Here is a 22,423-nt window from a genome sequence, read left to right on the forward strand (position 1 = left end):
TTGATTTTAAAGGACGGACAAAAGCAGATCTGGAGATGTGGAACAAAGGCTCTGCAATTTAGGAACCTTCTTAGGAATTAATTTTTGTTCAAGATGTTTTATCACGCCTAGAAAAAAAATGGTTGCAGTTTAGAGGATTGATCATTGCATAGACCCATAGCTACCGTGTTTTTTTAATTTAAATCTAGCTAACTATAGGTTGTAAAAGTTGAAAGGCTGTTTAGTAAATTGGAATCCAACACAATGGCTCAGTACATAGAGGGTTAAACCTTTTAACAAACCTTCTCTTAGAGCAGTTTCCTGAGACAATTATTGGTTATGGCCCATCGTAAAGTGTTTTGACTTTTCCACCTTTATCTTTTAGTAACTATGGCAACCAAAGATTGGCCTAAGAAAGAATAAATTCTGTCAGGGCGAATAATGAAGAATCAAGTGATCAGCTCAAGAGAAAACAGCTTTTTTTCCTTAACTCACTGCAACCTTGCGTATACAGGTTGTGCCCATTTATTTTAAATGCTTTAACGTCTCTGTTAAAACAGCAGAGTAATGTCGTTAGCATGTATCAACCATTTATCTTCATGCTGCCAGCTTTAATTTGGCTATTTATTATTAACTATATAAATTCCAGTGTAGTCTACATGCATTGTGTGCTACCTTAAGTGCACTAATAAAGAGTGGTAAAATTTTTGATCATTGTAAATTATGACAAATACATCAGAGTGAGTACAGCATCCAAATAGAGTTGAAGCACTGATACTTAAAGGTGTGTGCGTGCATGTGCGTGGTGCACGTGCATGTATGTGCGTGCACACATGTGTGCGTGTGCATATGTGTGCGAGCATGTGAGTGTGTGTATGCTTGTGAGTGTGTGAGTGTGTGTGCGCATGAAATGTAAATGAGAGAGAGAGAAAGGTGAGAAGGGAAGGAAAAAATATATCTGACCGATCCATAAAGTACCATGTATGAAGGACAGGTTGATTTAATTAAAGCATAACCATAATGCTAAAATGGAGGAGAGGACATCCGGTAAAGACACTGGAACTATTGAGGCTAAGCAATGGGACTGATGCAAAAGTTAGCTCAGGAAATGATTAATGAAGAATTCATTAAGACGAAGCCCAGCTGAAAAAGTACTTCAAATATCATCCTTGTTTATGTTATTCTGTACAGGCAGTACAAGTCATTTCAAATTGCGGGACTGATAAAGAAATGGTATTCTGAGTGCGGAATCAATGCCTTACCTAAACGCAACTCGGCAAAGATGAAAATCTATAAATTTGATCATTTTCTCCATTTCTTCACAAATAAAGTTCCCTTCAGTAAAACTCAATCCCAGTATATAAACTAAAGAGATAATAAAAGTGAAGTGCTTGCCTGATAAATATACAGAACATAGTTCTCAAGAAAATAAAAAACTGCCAATAATTTTATTGGATAAGTGCCTGAATGACATTCTGCTTCCTGGTAATTCGGTAGAGATATTCTCCTATTTTAAAGAGAAATAGAGGATGATTATCTGAGCACGTTGATAGTAATTTTCAGGATGGTGAGTTGGCAAAAAGTAGAGTAGGCAGAAGAATTTTAAGTTGGGGTGCCTCTAGCATAGAATAGTTTCTGATATTTTTCACGTATAGAGCCTTATCTTTCTCTGTGCATATTTGCTCAACTATATGAAACCAAGTTGCTGTTGATTAAGAGAGAAAAGTAACCTGAAATGTATCAAGTGCAAGGACAAATGAAATTAACTTAGTATAAGATCCCAGCTGTGAAATATATTGGGAGAAAATTGTGTTCCAAGATATTGAAAGAGTTGGCTCTGGAGGTCGAGGATGCTTTGATGATATCATCCAAGGTTTCAGTGGTTATTGGGCACTCCAAAGTTCATAATAACGCCGATTTATGAAAAGGAAGTCATGTTTGACAACCCTCTCAGAGTGTTTTAGAACATAGCACAGCACAGTACAGGAACGGGCCCTTCAACCCACAATGCTTGTGCCGAACATGATGCCGTTAAATTCATCTCATCTTCCTGAATATGATCCATATCCCTCTATTCCCTGCATTTCCATGTGCCTATCTAAAAGGCTGTTAAATGCCACTATCATATCTGCCTCCACCACCACCACCTGCAATATGTTCCTGGGCTTCACCACTCTCTGTGTAAAAAACTTGCCCTGCACATCTCCATTAAACATTCCCCCTCTCGCCTTATAGCTAAGCCCTCTAGTGTTGGACATTTCCACCCTGGGAAAAAGGTTTTGACTATCTTCCCTAGCTATGCCTCTCATAATTTGATATACTCCCATGGGGTGGAAGATTGCAACCTTCATGTGGTCCGCCCTGTTCGACGAATGCAATCAACCCGGCATGCAAAATAAAATAAGATCAAATAGAACAAGTTGTCCAACTGTGCGCGCCATACGCAAGAAGAAGAAGAAGTCTCCCATTAACCTCAAACGTTCCAGAGAAAACAATCCAGTCTATCCCACCTCTTCTGGCAGCTGAAACCCTCCAGGCAGCATTCTGATAAACCTTCTCTATACCCTTTCAAAAGCCTCCACATCTTTCCTGTAACAGGGTAACCAGAACTGCACATAATAAGCCAAATGCGGCCTAACCAAAGTCCTATAGCTGCATCATGACTTCCTGACATATTCAATGCACCTCGCAATGAAGGCAAGGGTACCATACATCTTCTTTACCACCCTCTCTATCTGTGCTGCCACCTTCAGTGAGCTGTGATCTTGGATTCCAAGATCCCACTGTACATCAGTGCTGTTAAGGAAGTGCTGTTTTTGCAAGTGTTAAGGGTCTTGCCATCTTCTTCTTATCGAGTCCACACACAAGATTAGAAGCTGTTCAGCCAGAGCTGAACGCACTTCTCGGCATCTGCACAATGGTGTCTGTCTTGCGCTTCTTGTGCTTCTTGTGCGTGGTGGTGGAAAGATTGGTTGAAACAGGGCCGCGACGTGAACGCTCTTTCCTTGGCCCCAGGGTCTTGCCATGAACAGTATACTTACATTCAACCTCTCAAAGTGCAACTCCTCACACTTGCTCGGGTTAAACTCGACTCTTTGATATCAAGTGTACTCTTTTTGATATTGAAACTAGCAGAATAAATAAAGGTGAAAGTGCTTATGGTGTATTTGGACCTTCAGATGACAAGCACTGAAGACACCTCTTTAAGGCGCCACAATAGAATTTAGAGCACAGAACATAGAACAGTACTGCACAGGAACAGCCACTTTGGCTCACCATATATGTGCTGACCATGATGTCAAATTAAACTCATTTTATCTGTCAGTGTCTTCACTGCCTGCTGTACCTGCATGCTTACTTTCAGTGACTGATGACCAAGGACCCCTAGATCCCATTGTACTTCCCCGTTTCCCAACTTGACTCTATTTAGATAATAATCTGCCTTCCTGTTTTTGCAAGTGGATCCACATTAAACTGCATCTGCAATGCATCTGCCCACTCACCCAACCTGTCCAAGTCACCCTGCATCCTCATAGCATCCTCTTCACAGTTCACACTGCCACCCAGCTTTGTGTCATCTGCAAATTTGCTAATGTTACTTTTAATCCCTTCATCTAAATCATTAATGTATATTGTAAATAGCTGCGGTCCCAGCACTGAGCCTTGCGGTATCCCACTAGTCACTGCCTGCTACTCTGAAAGAGACCCGTTAATCCATACTCTTGGTTTCCTGACTGCCAACCAATTTTCGATCCATGTCAGCATCCTACCCCCAATAGCATATGCTCTAATTTTGCCCACTAATCTCCTATGTGGGGCCTTATCAAATGCTTTCTGAAAGTCCAGGTACACTATATCTACTGGCTCTCCCTTGTCCATTTTCCTAGTTACATCCTCAAAAAATTCCAGAAGATTATCAAGCATGATTTCCCATTCATAAATCCATGCTGACTCGGACCGATCCTGCTACTGCTATCCAAATGTGCCGCTATTTCATCTATTATATTTGACTCCAGTATCTTCCCCACCACCGATGTCAGGCTAACTGGTCTATAATTTCCTGTTTTCTCTCTCCCGCCTTTCTTAAAAAGTGGGATAACATTAGCTACCCTCCAATCCACAGGAACTGATCTTGAATCTATAGAACATTGGAAAATGATCACCAATGCGTCTACAATTTCTAGAGCCACTTCCTTAAGTACCCAGGGATGCAGACCATCAGGCCTGGGGATTTATCTGCCTTCTGTCCCATCAGTGATGACCACAGAGATTGCAGGTCAGAGATGACCACAAAGTGATTGCCTCAGAAGGTTGTGGAGGCAGAGTGCGTGGATATTTTCAAGGCAGGGACAAATAGATTCTTGATTAGTACAGGTGTCAGAGGTTATGGGGAGAACGCAGGAGAATGGAGTTAGGAGGGAGAGATAGATCAGCCATGATTGAATGGCAGAACCGACTTGATGGGCCGAATGGCCTAATTCTACTTCTATGACCAAGTCATGAACCAAGTCAACTTCTAGTTAGCCCACAGCCTGCATTCACCCCCTGCCTGATCACCACACTTATTCTTAACTTGCAAGGCATGGGTCTCATTGTGTTTCTCCTGATCCAGGAGTTGTACAACAAGGTAAGCTGAGCCTCAGTAGTTGGTAGAATTCAGATGGCTTACTGTTGAGGTGCTGGGGGTGCCTGATAACAGCTGGGAACAAACTGTCCCAGTTTCTTAGATGTAACGATCTTAGGATCTTTTGGGGATCAAAATATTCATGTTGGAGCAGTGCGAGAGGTGTGCTGACATCAGATGATCCTGGACTTCAGGCAGATCAACATAAATCCAGGACATACTTGTCTGAGCAACAGAATGCCACTGGTTCCATCTGAACTGCCGTGTTTAAATGATGTTGATTGAGAGGTAAATATTGTTCAGCATTGCTGAGAGAATCTCTCTGCTCTTCAAAATAGGTGGCATTAGATCATTTAAAAATGTCCAGGAAAGCAAAGAAACCTTGATTTAAATGCTCATTAAAAAATATCACTTCCAACCACTCTAGGTGGTTGCTCAGATTACTGGGTCTGGACTGGATAAGTTCATAAAATCATGAAACATAGGCACAGAATTAGGTCATTCGGCCCATTTGGTCTGCTCCGCCATTTGATCATAGAAACATAGAAAATAGGTGCAGGAGTAGGCCATTTGGCCCTTCGAGCCAGCACCACCATTCAATATGGTTGATAATCCAAAATCAGTACCCCGTTCTCCCTTCCTCCCCTCTCTTGAATACATCCAGTGAATTGGCCTCCACTACCTTCCGTGGCAGAGAATTCCACAGATTCACAAATCTCTGGATGAAAAGGTTTTTCCTCATCTCAGTCCTAAATGGCCTACCACTTATTCTTAAACTTTGACTCCTGGTTCTGGACTCCCACAACATCGGGATCGTGTCTGATCTATTTTTCCTTCTCAACCCCATTCTTCTGCCTTCTCCCTGTAACCTTTGACACCCATACTAATCAAGAATTACATAAGAATCCACAATAATTTTGAAAATCTCACAACCTTCTTACTTCGAGGTAAGGGTGCTACCAATTGAACTACAGGTAACCAAGGGAAAGAGTTGTTTAATAAATACTTAATATTGTTCTTTAACACAAGACTTCTTCTCCTTGCATGTAGTGTCTCCAAAATTCACTGCATAAGGATTTGTTATTTAATTCCAGAAAGTTAAAGGCTATTTAATACTGAAGTTTTTGTGAAGTTATAGTTGGTCAGACTAACAATTGAAGCCTGGGAAATAGGAGATGATGGAGGAAATGGTTGCCATCATTGTTACTGTGGGACAGCTCCTGAAATCCATCATGAGAACAATCTATGTATGTGGTAAACAATTACATACTATCCAGTGTTAAAAATGATCTTCCACAAATCAGAGTGCTTTCAGAGGAATGATGCGAGCTTGGTATTGCATTGTTAGTATTTTCCACAAAGTCTAGCTTAGTATTGCCATGCCAGTGTGCAGAGGGATTATGTTAACCCTACTGTGTAGGAAGGAACTGCAGATGCTGGTTTAAACCGAAGATAGACACAAAAAGCTGGAGTAACTCAGCGGAACAGGCAGCATCTCTGGAGAGAAGAAATGGGTGACGTTTCGGGTCAAGATCCTTCTTCAATCTGAAGCAGGGTCTCAGCCCGAAACATCACCAATTCCAGGCTGCCTGTCCCGCTGAGTTACTCCAGCTTCTTTTGTCTATCTTATGTTCACCTACTGCCCAGCTTGATCCGGGATCATGGGCGTCAGTTTCATGCATACATATCTTCAAAGACGTTGACGGAATAACTGGTTGGATATGGTGCCCTTTGGTAAATTTATTAGATTAATTATTTGCGATTTCAGATTTCTTGTTAAAATTCTTAATCCCTGCCATCTTCCCTCCCAAGTGCAATCCTATAGGAAGTAGGATATATGCAACAAATATACATATTTCAAATAAAAATAGTTATAATATTTTAGAATTGAATTGAGACTTTAAAATAAAAGCTGTAGATGCTAAACATTTAACAGAAAAGGTCATTCTCAGCAACTCAGACAGGATCTGTGGATTAGAACAGGCATTATTGGTCTGAAATCTTAACACTGTTTTACTCTCCTTCGGCACTGCCTGACCTGCTGAGTATTTCCAGCACTATGAAAACTGACTTGAGCATGTGACTATTAAACCTGAATATGATTTTTATTAATTAATTTTATCAATATGAATTTATTGTATAATTATGCTCCAAAGCAGACTGAGGCAGAATTTAAGAGCTGATCTTTGCAATGGGATGCAATTGCAATGTTAGAAAAATTCTATATTGTTGATTTTTTTTAAACTTAAAAATTGGCAACCAGATATCAATACATGTGACACCTTAAAAAGTGAGGTCAAGGAAAGAGTGTTCATGCCGCTGCCCTGTTTCCACCAATCTTTCTACCACTACGCACAAGAAGCACAAGAAGCGCAAGACACCATTGTATGCAGATGCCGAGAAGTGTGTTCAGCTCTGGCTGAACAATTTCTAATCTTGTGAAGTGGACTCGATAAGAAGGCTTTAAAAAGCAGTCTGGAATAGTTTACCCCAGGTGTCTTTCCCCAGATCACACTAATGAAGTAGTAATATTGAGGCCTGTCAAATGGAGAACAAACAAATCAATGGTATAGACTCTAAATGGCTCAATAATCAGTCATAAAATCACACAAAAACACATCACATTTTGTGCAGTAAATTGCATTGGTTCTGTTAGCCTTCCTTTACCTATCCTAATTAAAGGACATTTCAAAAGTTTGTTTTGCTTTTGAGAAAATAGTTGGCTCCGTTTATCTGTGTTAATATTTTGATTTGTTATAGAAATACAGAGAAGACCATTTTGTTAAGCAGCACCAGGATTGGAATAAAGCTGCACCAATTAAAGCAGTGTTAGACTGTGGACACATTCTGCTGTTAATTCCTGTTCGATAATTATGGCTACAGAACTTGCATATGATAGCAATCAACAAATTCCAGGGGCTAGATGCAGAAAATCGAATTGCTTGGGCGCGGCCATTCAGAATAAAAGCACCATAGTTTTAAATTTAGAGCTAGGTAATTCAGGAGTGAAATCAGGAAGCACTTTATCATATATAGATGAATAAAAATTTGGAATTCACTTGCCCAAAGGTAGCTGGGTCAATTGATTGTTTTGGAGGCAGAGATTGATAGATTTATGTTGGATAAGCGTTTCAAGTGACAAGAAGCAAAAGCAAGTAACTGGTCAGACCAGCCATGATCCAGTTTCAGAATCAAGGGACCGTACAGAAAATATTCTGTTTTATTGAGAAAAATAGAGAATCTACATCCAAAGTAATTGTGCTGTTTATAGAATGGACATCAATAGTAACTATATGTATGATATGTTTAATTGCCAATCCAAATATTTATTTTATGCTGGTGTATATAATTGCAATGTATCAAGAATGATCTATTAGTTATTTTATGGAATATTTAACGTATCCTTCTGTATAAACTTTATATGAAGTAAAAAGAGACTACCAAATTATTTAAAAAGAAGCTGGTGGGCAGAGTTTTGACATGTTTGAGAGGTTGGATGCTTTTTTATATTTTTTAGTACATATTAACATTTATTGAAGATGCCCAAAAAAACTCCAATTATAAAATGGAAGTTAGCCCATGCTTTTGTCACCGTGCACCTTCCAATCAACGATATTTTGAGACATGACTTTTCATGTTATAAAATTCAATAAACAACTAAAGATATAAATTATCAATTACTTGGCAATAATATGGAATAAACTCTGACCACTTGTCTCTAATTGCTCTGTTTCCCATTTACTCTGATTTGATTCTGCCTTAAACATAGTGGAGGATGATTTTGTTATAAACACACACCAAGGATTTAAGAATAAGTTGTCAGTTATTATGTTTCCAAAGGTGTAAAAAAAAACAAAATCTACTATTGGGTTTTTAAATAATGAAAATCAACTTCTCTAATCCATATTTCAAAACCAGTATGTACAAAATCAGACTCTGTATCCACTGTAATCATGGACTGAACCAGGAGTCATGACTGTTAAATATTCTGCGGCTCCCAGCTCATGAATATATAAACTTTGCCGAGCTTACAAAGGTATTCTTTAGCAAAACAAACCTTTGTTTTTGTTCAGTATATTTATGTGAAAGTTTGTTACAGCTATTGATTTTTCTAAATAGGCAAAAAATATTCATCTCAACGGATTAATATGGCGCAATTATATGGAGGAATTTCCGTGTGGTTTATTTGCTATGCTGTTTATTTGTGATGCCCGTGCACTGCCAGTAATATTCCACATACTCTTCCAAAAGCAATGAGCACCACTCAATATATTCTTAATATTCCTTAATATTTTCATTTTGATGTAATTTGAGCCCTGCTTTTTAAATATCCGCTCTGTAATAATGTTTAATTTCAGAGGTCACTCAGCAGAGGAGTATATTAAAGCTTATAAAACTCATTTTCATCCTGCAATATCAAGCTGTGATCAGGTTAGAAGGGCAGCATCTGTGAATATTTCATCTTTTATCATGCTGATAATAAGAAGGTGACAGAATTGCATTATTACAATGAGATAATGCTCATTTTGCTTCAGCAGCTGGAAGCCAAGGCTTGTGTTACTCAATAAAGGATTCCAATAAGAAAGCAACTTTACGCAGACGCCAGTCTTATATTGTGCTCTGATGAATAAAAGATCTTCTGCTTGCAGACTGTAACTTGCAGTTCAATGATGCTGATTAAAAAAAAAGCAAAGAATAAATAAACCAAATGTGAGTGTGACCAACCCTAAAAACAACAAAAAAAAAGAACGATAATTTAAATAGTCACCTCAAATTACTATTTGAATAATTAACCTAGTGTGACAATCAAAGTGAGTTTGATGAGATTGCAGCCTACGCTTGTGAAATAACACACTGGTACCCGAGGTGCAAGCTATCAGAGAAAAAACAGAAAGCTGGTAGTGGCTCTTACACTTTCAATGCACCTTCGAGAGATATAGATAACATCATTAACCTTAAGACGGTGCCACCAACAAGATAATAAATATTTGCACACCAAAGGTAATTACAGTTCTAACATTTACAGATATGAACCATTATTCATGACACATACACAGTTATCAGTAAACAATGATAATTGTTTTATTGTTACACATTTTCGGGTACTGAATGGGTGTGAAACGGATTAAGTATGATGTGGTTAATTACGAATGATATGAACATGTACGACATCTGATGGTAAATCCCATGGTCTTCTTTAGCATTACACATGAATAACGCTGGAGAATGGTTCTGGGCTTTGGAAACATTATAAAATGGTCCTGGGCTTTAATAGAATACTAGACTAAGTGGGACCCGTTGGGTCCCATGTTCACACGGGATGGCTGGTCCCCCAACGCAATATTCCACTTCTCCACCAATTCCAATATTGGTGGCCAGTGAGGGTATGGGTTCTTGGGGTGGCAGTCCCTCAAGCCTGATCTGCTGGCAGCTCACTCACGGCTGGTGAGCTGGCAGTTGACTCATGACTATTCCTTGAAATTTCATTTCAAGCAGGGTGCAATCCACCAAATTCAAATCCATGTTCCTACCATTTCAAGCAGGGTGCAGGGCCACCAAATTCAAGTGCAGTTTCTTACCACTATGAGCAGGGTGCAAGGCCACCGAATTCAAGCGCAGTTTCCTACCATTTCAAGCAGGGTGCAGGGCCACCAAATTCAAGTGCAGTTTCTTACCACTATGAGCAGGGTGCAAGGCCACCGAATTCAAGCGCAGTTTCCAACCACTTCAAGCAGGGTGCAAGGCCACTGAATTCAAGTGCAGTTTCATACCACTTCAAGCTGGATCCAAGGCCACCAAATACAAGTGTAGTTTCATACCACTTTCTGCAGGGTGCAAGGCCACCAAATTCAGTGCAGTTTTATTCCACTTCAAGCAGGGTCCAAGGCCACCAAATTCAAATGCAGCTTCATACCATTTCATGCAGGGTGAAACCACCATAAAACCACACAAAACACCAAACTCACAGTTCAGTAGACATTCAGTGTGTTCAGTTGATTCACAGCTCAGACAGTCATGACCTCTCCCTCCCCCATCATGCAGATACTGAGCCACACCCACACTTCCGGGTTTTATAACCCCTCCCCCTCCCACCAGAAAAAGTGTGGCTTTCAGGGCGTGATTGACAGGAGAGAGATTCTCAACATTTTTAAAACACTAATAACACTTTTATTTTTAATTGATGGGAAGAATTCTCTGCACCTGCTCAGCGGAGGGGGGACTGAGTAAGATGGCCAAAAATCACAGCCGTAAGTGTAGCGTTTTATCTAAAATCAATATACAGTGCAAACAGGAAGTAAGTGCATTTGCAGTAGTGCCTTTTAACTTCAAGCCAAAGCACCCAAGCCGCCATTTGGAGTAAATAGTGCCTTTCAACTTCAAGCCAAAGCACCCAAGCCACCATTTGCAGTAAGTAGTGCCTTTCAACTTCAAGCCAAAGCACCCAAGCCACCATTTGCAGTAAGTAGTGCCTTTCAAATTAAAGCAAAACACCCAAGCCACCATTTGCGGAAAGTAGTGCCTTTCAACTTCAAGCCAAAGCTCCCAAGCCACCATTTGCAGTAAGTAGTGCCTTTCAACTTCAAGCCAAAGCACCCAAGCCACCATGTGCAGTGAGTAGTGCCTTTCAACTTCAAGCCAAAACACCCAAGCCACCATTTGCAGTAAGTAGTGCCTTTCAACTTTAAACCAAAGCTCCCAAGCCACCATTTGCAGTTAGTGCCTTTCAACTTCAAGTCAAAGCACCCAAGTCACCATTTGCAGTAAGTAGTGCCTTTCAACTTCAAGCCAAAGCACCCAAACAACCATTTGCAGGCAGTGCCTTTTTACCTCAACAAACCATATTTTCATTTTCAAGCCACATTAAGGGTACTCACAGTTGTGTAGACATTTGTTCTGTGTTATTCAAAGCTCAGAGAGACGTGAACCTTGGCTTCATTAGAGAGAATGGTGATTTTTTTAAACTTCAAGCCAAAGCTCCCAAGGCACCATTTGCAGTAAGTGGTGCCTTTCAACTTTAAATCAAAGCTCCCAAGCCAACATTTGCAGTAAATAGTGCATTTCAACTTCAAGCCAAAGCACCCAAGCCACCGTTTGCAGTAAGTAGTGCCTTTCACCTTCATGCCACCATTTGCAGTAAGTAGTGCCTTTCAACTTCAAGCCAAAGCACCCAAGCTACCATTTGCAGTAAGTAGTGCCTTTCAACTTCAAGCAAAACACCCAAACCACCATTTGCAGTAAGTAGTGCCTTTAGACTTCAAGCCAAAGCTCCCAAGCCACCATTTGCAGTAAATAGTGCCTTTCAACTTCAAGCCGAAACACCCAAGCCACCATTTGCAGTAAGTAGTGTCTTTCAACTTCAAGCCAAAGCTCCCAATCCACCATTTGCAGTAAGTAGTGCCTTTCAACTTTAAACCAAAGCTCCCAAGCCACCATTTGCAGTAAATAGTGCATTTCAACTTCAAGCCAAAGCACTCAAGCCACCATTTGCAGTAAGTAGTGCCTTTCAACCTCATGCCACCATTTGCAGTAAGTAGTGACTTTCAACTTCAAGCCAAAGCACCCAAGCCACCATTTGAAGTAAGAAGTGCCTTTCAACTTCAAGCCAAATCACCCAAGCCACATTTGCAGTAAGTAGTGCCTTTCAACTTCAAGCCAAAACACCCAAGCCACCATTTGCAGTAAGTAGTACCTTTCAACTTCAAGCCAAAGCACCCAAGCCACCATTTGCAGTAAGTAGTGCCTTTCAACTTCAAGCAAAGCACCCAAGCCACCATTTGCCGTAAGTAGTGCCTTTCAACCTCAAGCCAATGCACCCAAGCCACCATTTGCAGTAAGTAGTGCCTTTCAACTTCAAGCCAAAGCACCCAAGCCACCATTTGCAGTAAGTAGTGCCTTTCAACTTCAAGCCAAAGCACCCAAGCCACCATTTGCAGTAAGTAGTGCCTTTCAACTTCAAGCCAAAGCATCCAAACAACCATTTGCAGGCAGTGCCTTTTTACTTCAAACAAACAATATTTTGATTTTCAAACCACATTAAGGGTACTCACAGTTGTGTAGACATTTGTTCAGTGTTATTCAGAGCTCAGAGAGACATGACCCTTGGCTTCATCCATCTTGCAGGGAGAGAGTGAGGCACACCACTTCCTGGTTTTATAGTCCCTCCCCCTCCCTCCAGCAGGGGCAGCAGAGAGAATGGTGAATTAAAAAAACCCATTAATATCTCTCTGATTTGTCATAAATGGGAAAAATCCTCTGCACCCATAAGGCGGAGGGGGGCTCTGAGCGAGGTGGTGGCGTTCTGTCGGCAATCGCAGCACAGTCGGCCAAACACGGTCAAGATCAGAGATTTAGTAATATAGATATTATGTGAAGCGTGGTAGTACCCCAAAGGGTTTGTTCAGATTTCTGTTCTTAGTGGACCTGTTGTCCAGACTTCACTGCGAATATAGAAAAGAATGAAGATACTAAGGATTTAAATTGATGGCCTCTTGTTGTGAGAGCAGAGTGGAACAATAGACAATATGTGCAGGAGTAGGCCATTCGGCCCTTCGAGCCAGCTCCGCCATTCACTGTGATCATGGCTGATCATCCACAATCAGTACCCCGCTCCTGCCATCCTCTGACTCCTCTATCTTTAAGAGCTCTATCTTACTCTCTCTTGAAAGCATCCAGAGAATTGGCCTCCACTCCCTTCTGAGGCAGGGATTTCCACAGATTCACAACCCTCTGTGTGAAAACGTTTTTCCTCATCTCCGTTCTAAATGGTTTACCCCTTATTCTTAAACTGTGGCCCCTGGTTCTGGACTCCCCCAACATCGGAAACATGTTTCCTGTCTTTAACGTGCCCAAACCCTTAATAATCTTATATGTTTCAATAAGATATCCTCTCGTCCTCCTAAATTCCTGTGTATAAAAGCCCGGCTGCTCCATTCTATCAACATATGACAGTCCCGCCATCCCGGGAATTAACCTTATAAACCTACGCTACACTCCTTCAATAGCATGGATGTCCTTCCTCAAATTTGGAGACCATAACTGCACACAACACTCCAGGTGTGGTCTCACAAGGGCCCTGTACAACTGCAGAAGGACCTCTTTGCTCCTATATTCAACTCCTCTTGTTATGATGGTCAACATGCCATTCGCTTTCTTCACTGCCTGCTCTACCTGAGGCGATCAAGTGGATTTTAACCCAATACGGCTGTCCATTCTTTCTTCACCTTTATCAAAAGCTTTGTAGAGCCCTTGAAAATCTAGGTAAGCAAACTCAAGAGCATCGATTCATCTCTATTCATAGCACAACATCTGCTAAACCAACAGTCACCATTCAAGTCATATCAAGTTTAATGTCATATGCTCAAATGCAGAGGTAAAATGAAAACCTTGCTTACAGCAGCATCACAGGCACTTGCTTGCAGCATCATCGTTACCTTTTTGCATATCTTTCATTCATTTGTTCTATATCTCTCTCCATCACCATCTATATCTCTCATTTCACTTTCCCCTAACTCTCAGTCTAAAGAAGGGTCTCGACCTGAAATGTCACCCACTCCTTTTCTCCAGGGATCTTGCCTGAGTTACTCCAGCATTTTGCGTCTATCCAAAGAAAAGGCCGGCAGGTTAATTGGTTGCTATAAATTGCCTCTAGTGTGTGGGAACGGGTAGAACTGGGGGGGAGGGATGAGTTGATGAGGATGTAAGAAGAATACAAAGGGATGCATACAGGATTAATGTAAATGCTTGCCTGTAGGTGCAGACTCTGCAGGACAATGAACCTATTTTCTTGCTGTTCAGCTGGAAAGTCTTTGACTATAATTTATTTGAGTGTTAGGAATTGGGCCATTCACAACAGGATATCCAGTTCCTGATTTTCCTGTAGATTGGTGTTTGGTTAATGGCGCCCCTGTAGGAAGTTGAGATAGAGCATTTGGTGATGATGACGCATTGATGGTTAGACTCTCTCTTGCTGGAAATACATACTCTCTCTTGTTCAAAAATAAGTCAATTCCAGGTGAGTTTGTGTTTGCATTACAAATCTCCCATTAATTAACCCTGAAATAAACACTGTCATGAGATGAAACAGCAACTGGAAATTATGAACTGGTACAATGTTTATGGCCTTTAAGAAGGAACTGCAGATGCTGGAAAATCGAAGGTAGACAAAAGTGAAGAAGTCTGAAGAAGGGTTTCGGCCCGAAACGTTGCCTATTTCCTTCGCTCCATAGATGCTGCTGCACCCGCTGAGTTTCTCCAGCACTTTTGTCTACCAATGTTTATGGCCTCTGGGTTTAAGTACAGCTTCCTTTTGGATAATATTTTATCTTATGATGACTTTGGATATTGTAATGTAAAGGATTGAAGGTTACATTGCCAGTTAAGAGCACAGAGTGATAAAATAGAATCCCCACTCTGGAACAATGAGGCATTGATATTAAGATTACTTGCTGAGGTGTTTAGTTTTGCAATACAGTGTGGAAAAAGGCCAACTCACCGACCAGCGATCCTCGCACATTAAACACTATCATACACATACTGGGGACAATTTACAATTTTACCAAGCCAATTAGCCTACAAACCTGTACGTCTTTGTAATGTTATAGGAAACTGGAGATCCCAGAGAAAACCTACACAGGTCACGGGGAGAACGTATAAATAGCACCCATAGCCAGGATCGAACTTGGATCTCTGGCACTGTAAGGCAGCAACCCTACCACTGCCCAACCGTGCCGCCCCATTTATTTATTTATTGACCATTTGTAAGCCATTTAAACTCCAGCAGTGGCTCTGGGGTGGGCCCTAATGGAAAAGGGAAAGCAGATAATACTGAAGGTGAGGCTGGCTGTAACAATTGAGAGAGAGAAGGTGAAGGTCAGTGTGCATGTAGGAAGGTGGTGATAATACATCTGATACAAGATCATTATAGAGGGCAGTGGTGAACACTGCATGTCACGTACATGATCAGAAGAGGAGATAGGGATGTGGAATAACATCTATCCCTCAATTTTACTTCGGAGTCACGTGAGTGACTACGTGAAGAACCCCGCCAGGACGCATGCGTGTCATATCGCTACACGCATTGCAACGAGTCACAGCAGGGGGAACGACGTTCCCCTTAGCGGCAGAATTTAAAAGCCGGGAACAGCATGTAAGGAGACTCTGTGTTCTTTCCACTTACTTTATCACAGGTGGAGGCATGGACAGATCCAGGAAAAACAAGAAGGCTGCGAAAAAGCTGGCGGGGGAGAACCGCGGAGTTGCGGGCAGCCAGCAGCGGCCAACGGCACACCAATCTCCCGTAATGGGAACAGCTGTGCCCGACTTCGCCCCCGCACCGGCCAAATCAACACCACGGCCGGGCGGTAAAGCGAAGCCAATGAGTCCGACTTTGAACAGCCGCGAGCGGCCAGTGCCCGTGAGCATTGGGGCCGGTTGGAGCGGCTTGAGGAGCAGCCGCGAGCGGCCAGTGCCCGAGAGCATTGGAGCCGGTTGGAGCGGCTTGAGGAACAAGAGCAGCCGCGAGTGGCCAGTGCCCGAGAGCATTGGAGCCAGTTGGAGCGGCTGTTGGAGCAAATACTCCAAAGTGGCAGGCTCCGGGAGATGGAGACTAGTCACAGTGGGCAGCTAGTAAGTCCTACAGCAGTACCTCTTGTAGGGCTGCACAGTGCTTCTCCCTCATCAGAGCGGAGTACGGGGGGTCAATTCTGGGCTGACCCTGAAGAGGAGTGTGCAGAACATACTCCTAGTGTGCATGGGGTGCAAGAAAACCTATTGGATATGGTGTCCCAGTTCATTCAACCTGACCAAACTGGCCAAAATCTGGAACCTAAAATAGCTGCAAGTATCGACTACATGTCATTCAATCAGCTACAAGGACAGACATTATTGGACACCACAGCAAGACACTTACCACCAGGGAACTGCAAATCACTGAATGTTCCCAGTGTCAACCAGTGTATTTGGAAACATGTCGGAGCATCAATCAGAGCCAGGGACTTGAAACTACAGAAAGTTCTGAAAGTCCTAACAGCGGGAATTACGGCTTTCGCCCGCACAATAAACGAAAAAGACATGACACAAGATCACCAGGATGCACTGGCTTTATTTTGCAACTCCCAATACGAGTTAAATAGTATTAGGAAGAGTGCCATCCAACCAGCTTTAGACCCCAAATTTGCAGGCCTGTGCAAACCTGGAACCTCCAAACCACCATATTACCATTTGGAGGTGACTTATCCAAACAGGTAAAAGAACTTGACGAAGAGGCTAAAACCCTGGGGCTCATTAAAGCAATGTCGAAAAACTACTTTGGCCAGAAACAGCACCCCTACGCACCCACCAATCGGACAAGACAAACTGGTGAAACCTCGAAGGCCAGGTACACTCAACATCGGTCTTTTTTAGGCCATGGCCCAGACCGGCCTTCCTGGAAAATGCGCAAACCCCCAACACCAACCCAACTACAGACCCAGACACCGGCGCCTCAACGTCCACGGAGGATACTGATAAAGCAATAAATCTACCACTGGTAACCATGGAGGTAGGTGGGTCTGGTTCCTTACGAATTGAAGGGAGCATGGAGGTTGGTGGGAGATTACACTTCTATCTGGATGCATGGAATAAGTTAACTACCGACACTTATATTTTAAGCAGTATCCAGGGTTATACCATAGAATTTATACAAAAACATAACCCTCCAGTTCAGCATGTACCAAACCGAATGTTCGTGCTTACAGGCAAAGAAAAATCAAAAGCACACGCTGAACTACAGTGGCTTTATAAAAAAGGAGTAATTGAGAAAACCCAACACGAATCACAGGAATTCGTGTCCAATATCTTTATCAAAAACAAGAAAGATGGTGGTTGCCGCATCATCATCGATTTGACTAATTTGAATACTTTCGTACAATATATTCATTTCAAGATGGAAACCTTTGTTACTGCTAAACAATTGATTTCCAAAGGTTACTACATGGCAAGCATCGATTTAAAAGATGCTTACTATACAGTACCCATAAGAGGTGACCACAGATGTTATTTAAAATTCAACTGGATGGGTCAGCTCTGGCAGTACAGGGCAGTACAGTACCTAATGGTCTAACATCAGCCCCCAGGTTGTTCACTAAAATTTTGAAACCAGCCCTAGCGTTTCTGCGGAAACAAAAACACATGGTAATGGCATATCTAGATGACATACTTATTGTGGGCAAAACTTTGGAATTGGCTACACAAACGGTACAGCCACAAAACAATTATTTGAAAAACTGGGGTTTATCATCCATCCAGGTAAATCTAAATTAACGCCTTCAACCACAATGGATTATCTGGGATTCACCATTAACTCAGTTCACATGTCAGTGACTTTGCCGAAAGAAAAGGTTACAGCCTTAATAGAGGCTTGCAGCAAAATCATTGACATCACTAAACCATCCATCAGACTGGTAGCAAGAATAATTGGCAAAATAGTGGCTGCGTTTCCAGCCACCCAATTCGGACCTTTACATTATCAAAATTTACAGAGGGCTAAAATACGAGCACTCAAAATTAATGGTGGTCATTTTGACAGACCAATGAAGCTACCAACAAAGGCCATAATGGAACTAAAATGGTGGAAAGATAACATTAGGCATTATTCCAATCCAATCATTATCAGCAACCCGTCTATGGTACTACAAACTGATGCCAGTGCACTTGGATGGGGTGCTACCAATTCCATCTCCAGCTGTGGAGGGAGATGGAATGCACAGGAGGCATCATTATTTCAAACACTGGGCATAAACTACCTGGGAATGTTAAGTGCATTCCATGGCCTTAAGTCATATTGTTCTGGGTTATATCACCAGCATGTTAGACTACAAATTGACAACACCACCGTGGTGGAAACAAATCGACATCATGTGACAATCTGGCCAACACAATTTGGCAATGGTGTATCCAGAGAGATATTTGGATATCAACTACCTACTTACCAGGTAAACTAAATTTAGTGGCAGACACCAGGTCACACAAATTCAATGAAAACACCGAATGGATGTTGGATAAAAATGTATTTGCTGAAATGACAGCACAGAATGGAACACCAGATATCGATCTATTCGCATCCAGGCTCAATCACCAGTTATCGAACTATGTTTCATGGGACAGCGGCAACAGATGCATTTTCGCTGCATTGGGGGAAATTGTCTATTTATGCATTCCCTCCTTTCTGCCTCATCAGTCGGGTATTAAGGAAAATACAGCAAGACTCTGCGTCTGGTATTTTGATAGTACCCGATTGGCCTACTCAACCATGGGTCCCGGTGATACTCGACATAGTATTAGAACCATGCATCACCATCCATCATAGACCTAATTTACTGGTTCATCCCGTAACAAGGGACAGTCACCCATGTCATAATTATATAAACCTATTAAGTTATAGAGTTTGAAAGCACCTCTACTACACCTGGGACTGACGGACCGAACAGTGGATATTATTTCAGCGGCCCACAGACAGTCCACCAAAAAACAGTACTTGGTGTACATCAAGAAATGGGAAATGTACTGTCACAACAATAACATCACCCTCAGATCTATGAACATCCCGTCTGTTCTGGAATTCCTGGCAAGCCTCCATTACGATGAGGGGCTCAGTTATAGTGCCATCAACTGCGCCAGAAGTGCTCTGTCAACATACCTGTGGCAAGGAACAGAGCGGCATTCTGTTGGGACACAACCCCTGGTAACTAAACTCATGAGGGGCATTTTTAATGTTAATCCCCCAAGAACCAGGTACTCCCAAATATGGGATGTGAGCATTGTACTGACCATGTTAAGAAACTGGTCTCCAGCTACAGCTCTGTCCCTACAGAAACTGATTATGAAAACAGTCATGCTGATGGCCTTGGTCACGGCACAAAGGGTCCAATCGCTACAGAAACTAAGGCTGGACAACATGACTACTTCATCTGGAAATTTAACTTTTCACATCAATGAATTAGTCAAACAGAACAGACAGGGGTCAGCAGGCCTAAAAATAGAATTCAGGGCTTACCCGACAGATGATCGACTCTGTATTGTAACACACTTGCTATTATATATGGAGTATACTGAGATCATCAGAGGCAAAAAAATGGCACTTTTAATCAGCTACAAACAGCCACACAAAAAAGTGACAGTCCAGACCATCTCGAGATGGCTAAAACAGGTCCTAATAAAGGCTGGAGTAGACACTAACATTTTTAAATCTCACTCCACCAGGGCTGCAGCTACATCGGCAGCTATGATGTTGGATGTTCCTATGGACCAAATCCTCAAGACAGCAGGATGGTCAACGGAGAAAACTTTCCAACGATTTTATAACAAACCAGTAATTGAACCTGGAACATTTGCAGAAACAATTTTAAGTTCTGTAATATAATTTTACCCCATAAATAGGGGCTATAATTTGGTGTTAATAAATTTATTGTTGTTTTTTCAATATCGTATTGATGTCTAATGATGTTAACACTATTCTCCCCATAATCAAGGCAGATGTGATGCATGGACTCGTTTCCACGGCATGGAATCACAGAGCTTTAAAATCTTCACGTAATCACTCACGTGACTCCGAAGTAAAATAGTAAGATTAAACGAGAACTTACCAGTTCGAAGTTTGATCGTTATTTTATGAGGAGTAACGTTGAGGGAATACGTGCCCTCCGCTCCCACCCATGATCATATACTCAACTGGTATCTTCTTCTCTAATCTTACTATGTTTAGTCATTACAGTTATCTGTGATTTCACACTGCTGCTTTGAAGAATGACACGCATGCGTCCTGGCGTGGTTCTTCACGTATTCCCTCAACGTTACTCTTCATAAAATAACGATCAAACTTCGAACTGGTAAGTTCTCGTTTAATCTTACTATCAACACACATTGCCTGCTTGGAATATTGAAGACTTGGATGCCCAGATGCTGCTTGAAGATGGGTGTGAATTACTCAGCACATGTTATTTTATTTCCTTGTGATGATGTAGCTCAAATTAATGATCATAAATACTCAAAAAATTTATATTTTAATTAAATAAACCAATTGAGTGATTTGTAAGGCGTCAGGTCTGTTCCCTTGGTTTTCCATCCATTTAATAATCAAAGACATCTGCATTGTCACCGACAACACAAAATCAGGAGCACCAATAAGTGCAGCAGATAAGAGGAGGAGTGAGTTACACATTGCAGTTTAAAATCAAGACAATGATTTCCAACATTAGTGACAATTAGCATCACAAAAGAACAGTGCTGTCAGGGAATTTTAATTAAATCAGCACAAGATCTTATGCCCAATTAATTGCAAGATACTAGGTAGACACAAAATGCTGGAGTAACTCAGCAGGACAGGCAACATCTCTGGAGAGAAGGAATGGGTGACGTTTCGGGTCGAGACCCTTCATTAGACTTAATTGCAAGGTTCTGCTGGGTTAGTAACCAGTTATTCAACATGATGACTATACCAAAGCCATATTGGAAGAAGTCAGCCTTTTTGCTGGCACTGGAGGTGATGATAGTTAATTGGTTTTCTTGGGTTCAGTTTCTTGTCAATTCCATTCTGCAACCTTGCTGTTACTTGTTTGTTTCCAAGCTGCCTCCAGAATTTCTTCTATTCAATTTTATTCACTGCTCATGGTTGATCTTTCTTTTAGAAAAGAGCTCAGTGGTCATGATTGTCCAATAGTTCCTTCTGTGCTGGACATTATAGCTAGTTTTCACTGAAGATAATATGACAATATTTAAATCTCAAATAAATATTATACTGTTTAACACAGCAATGTACCTGCTATTGTCACAATAATTCCTCTTTTAATTAAACATAGGAATATGTTCTGGCCGATTCCCCCCCCCAAATTTGCTGTCAGCTTCACTGCGTTTTGATGGCAATGGTTTTGCTGTCATTACAACCATGAAATCCAGCCCATTGATCTTATGTAGACTTCTTCCCCACTTACCCGGAACCTTCATTCAGGAGCTGACCTCAAGACATGCAGAAACCCATACTGTGCTGCATGAATAAATTACCAGATTTTACACTAATTAGAAAGGAACTGGTTCCTATCACAATTCCCTAACCTTACTAAACAATTCTTCAACCTTTCTTGACCTTTCAGTTGATTTTATGAATAATTTTCTTATTATAGCACTCCTTACGGACGGTGTACCTTGCAATCTGAATACTAAATACTGTTCCAGCCTCAGAGCACTATTCCTCAATGTGGTACGCAGGATGGAGTATGCTGGTAAAGAAATTTATTTGCTTAATTTACTGTTGACTCGGAACTCTAGCTTTTATAGCCCTTACAATAAAACATTTCGCTTAACGTTCAAGTCAGTGTTGGTTTGTGGAAAGAATCAGGGGGAATGATACAGAATCAATTTGCATCTCAGTTAAAAAAAGGCTCAAAGCGTTGGAGTATCTCAGTGGGTTAGGCAGCATCTCTGGGGAACATGGATAGGTGACGGTTTGAGTCGGGATACTTCTTCAGACTGATTTTGGTGGATCCCAGTTGATCCTTTCTTCTTGTTGTGGGTTTTCCAGCCCAATCGCCGGTCCTTTTGGTTGCAAGTGGGTGCAAGAGATTTACTGCTGTTGTGGTAGGCTAATATTTGGTATGTTAGCTTCACAGAGTGTAGGATATTAACTGTTGGAGCCCAAAGATATGTGTATCAATCAAAGCAGAGAATTATAGCCAGATTTCTGTTCATTTTGATAATAGTTTTTTTTACTCAAGAATATATATTTCTGTGGAATGTTAAGCTCTCTGGAGGGTTTCAGAACTCTTGATGAATTACAAGCTACAGTCAAGT

Source organism: Amblyraja radiata, chromosome 27 (genome assembly GCF_010909765.2).
Source record: "Amblyraja radiata isolate CabotCenter1 chromosome 27, sAmbRad1.1.pri, whole genome shotgun sequence".
Taxonomy (NCBI): domain Eukaryota; kingdom Metazoa; phylum Chordata; class Chondrichthyes; order Rajiformes; family Rajidae; genus Amblyraja; species Amblyraja radiata.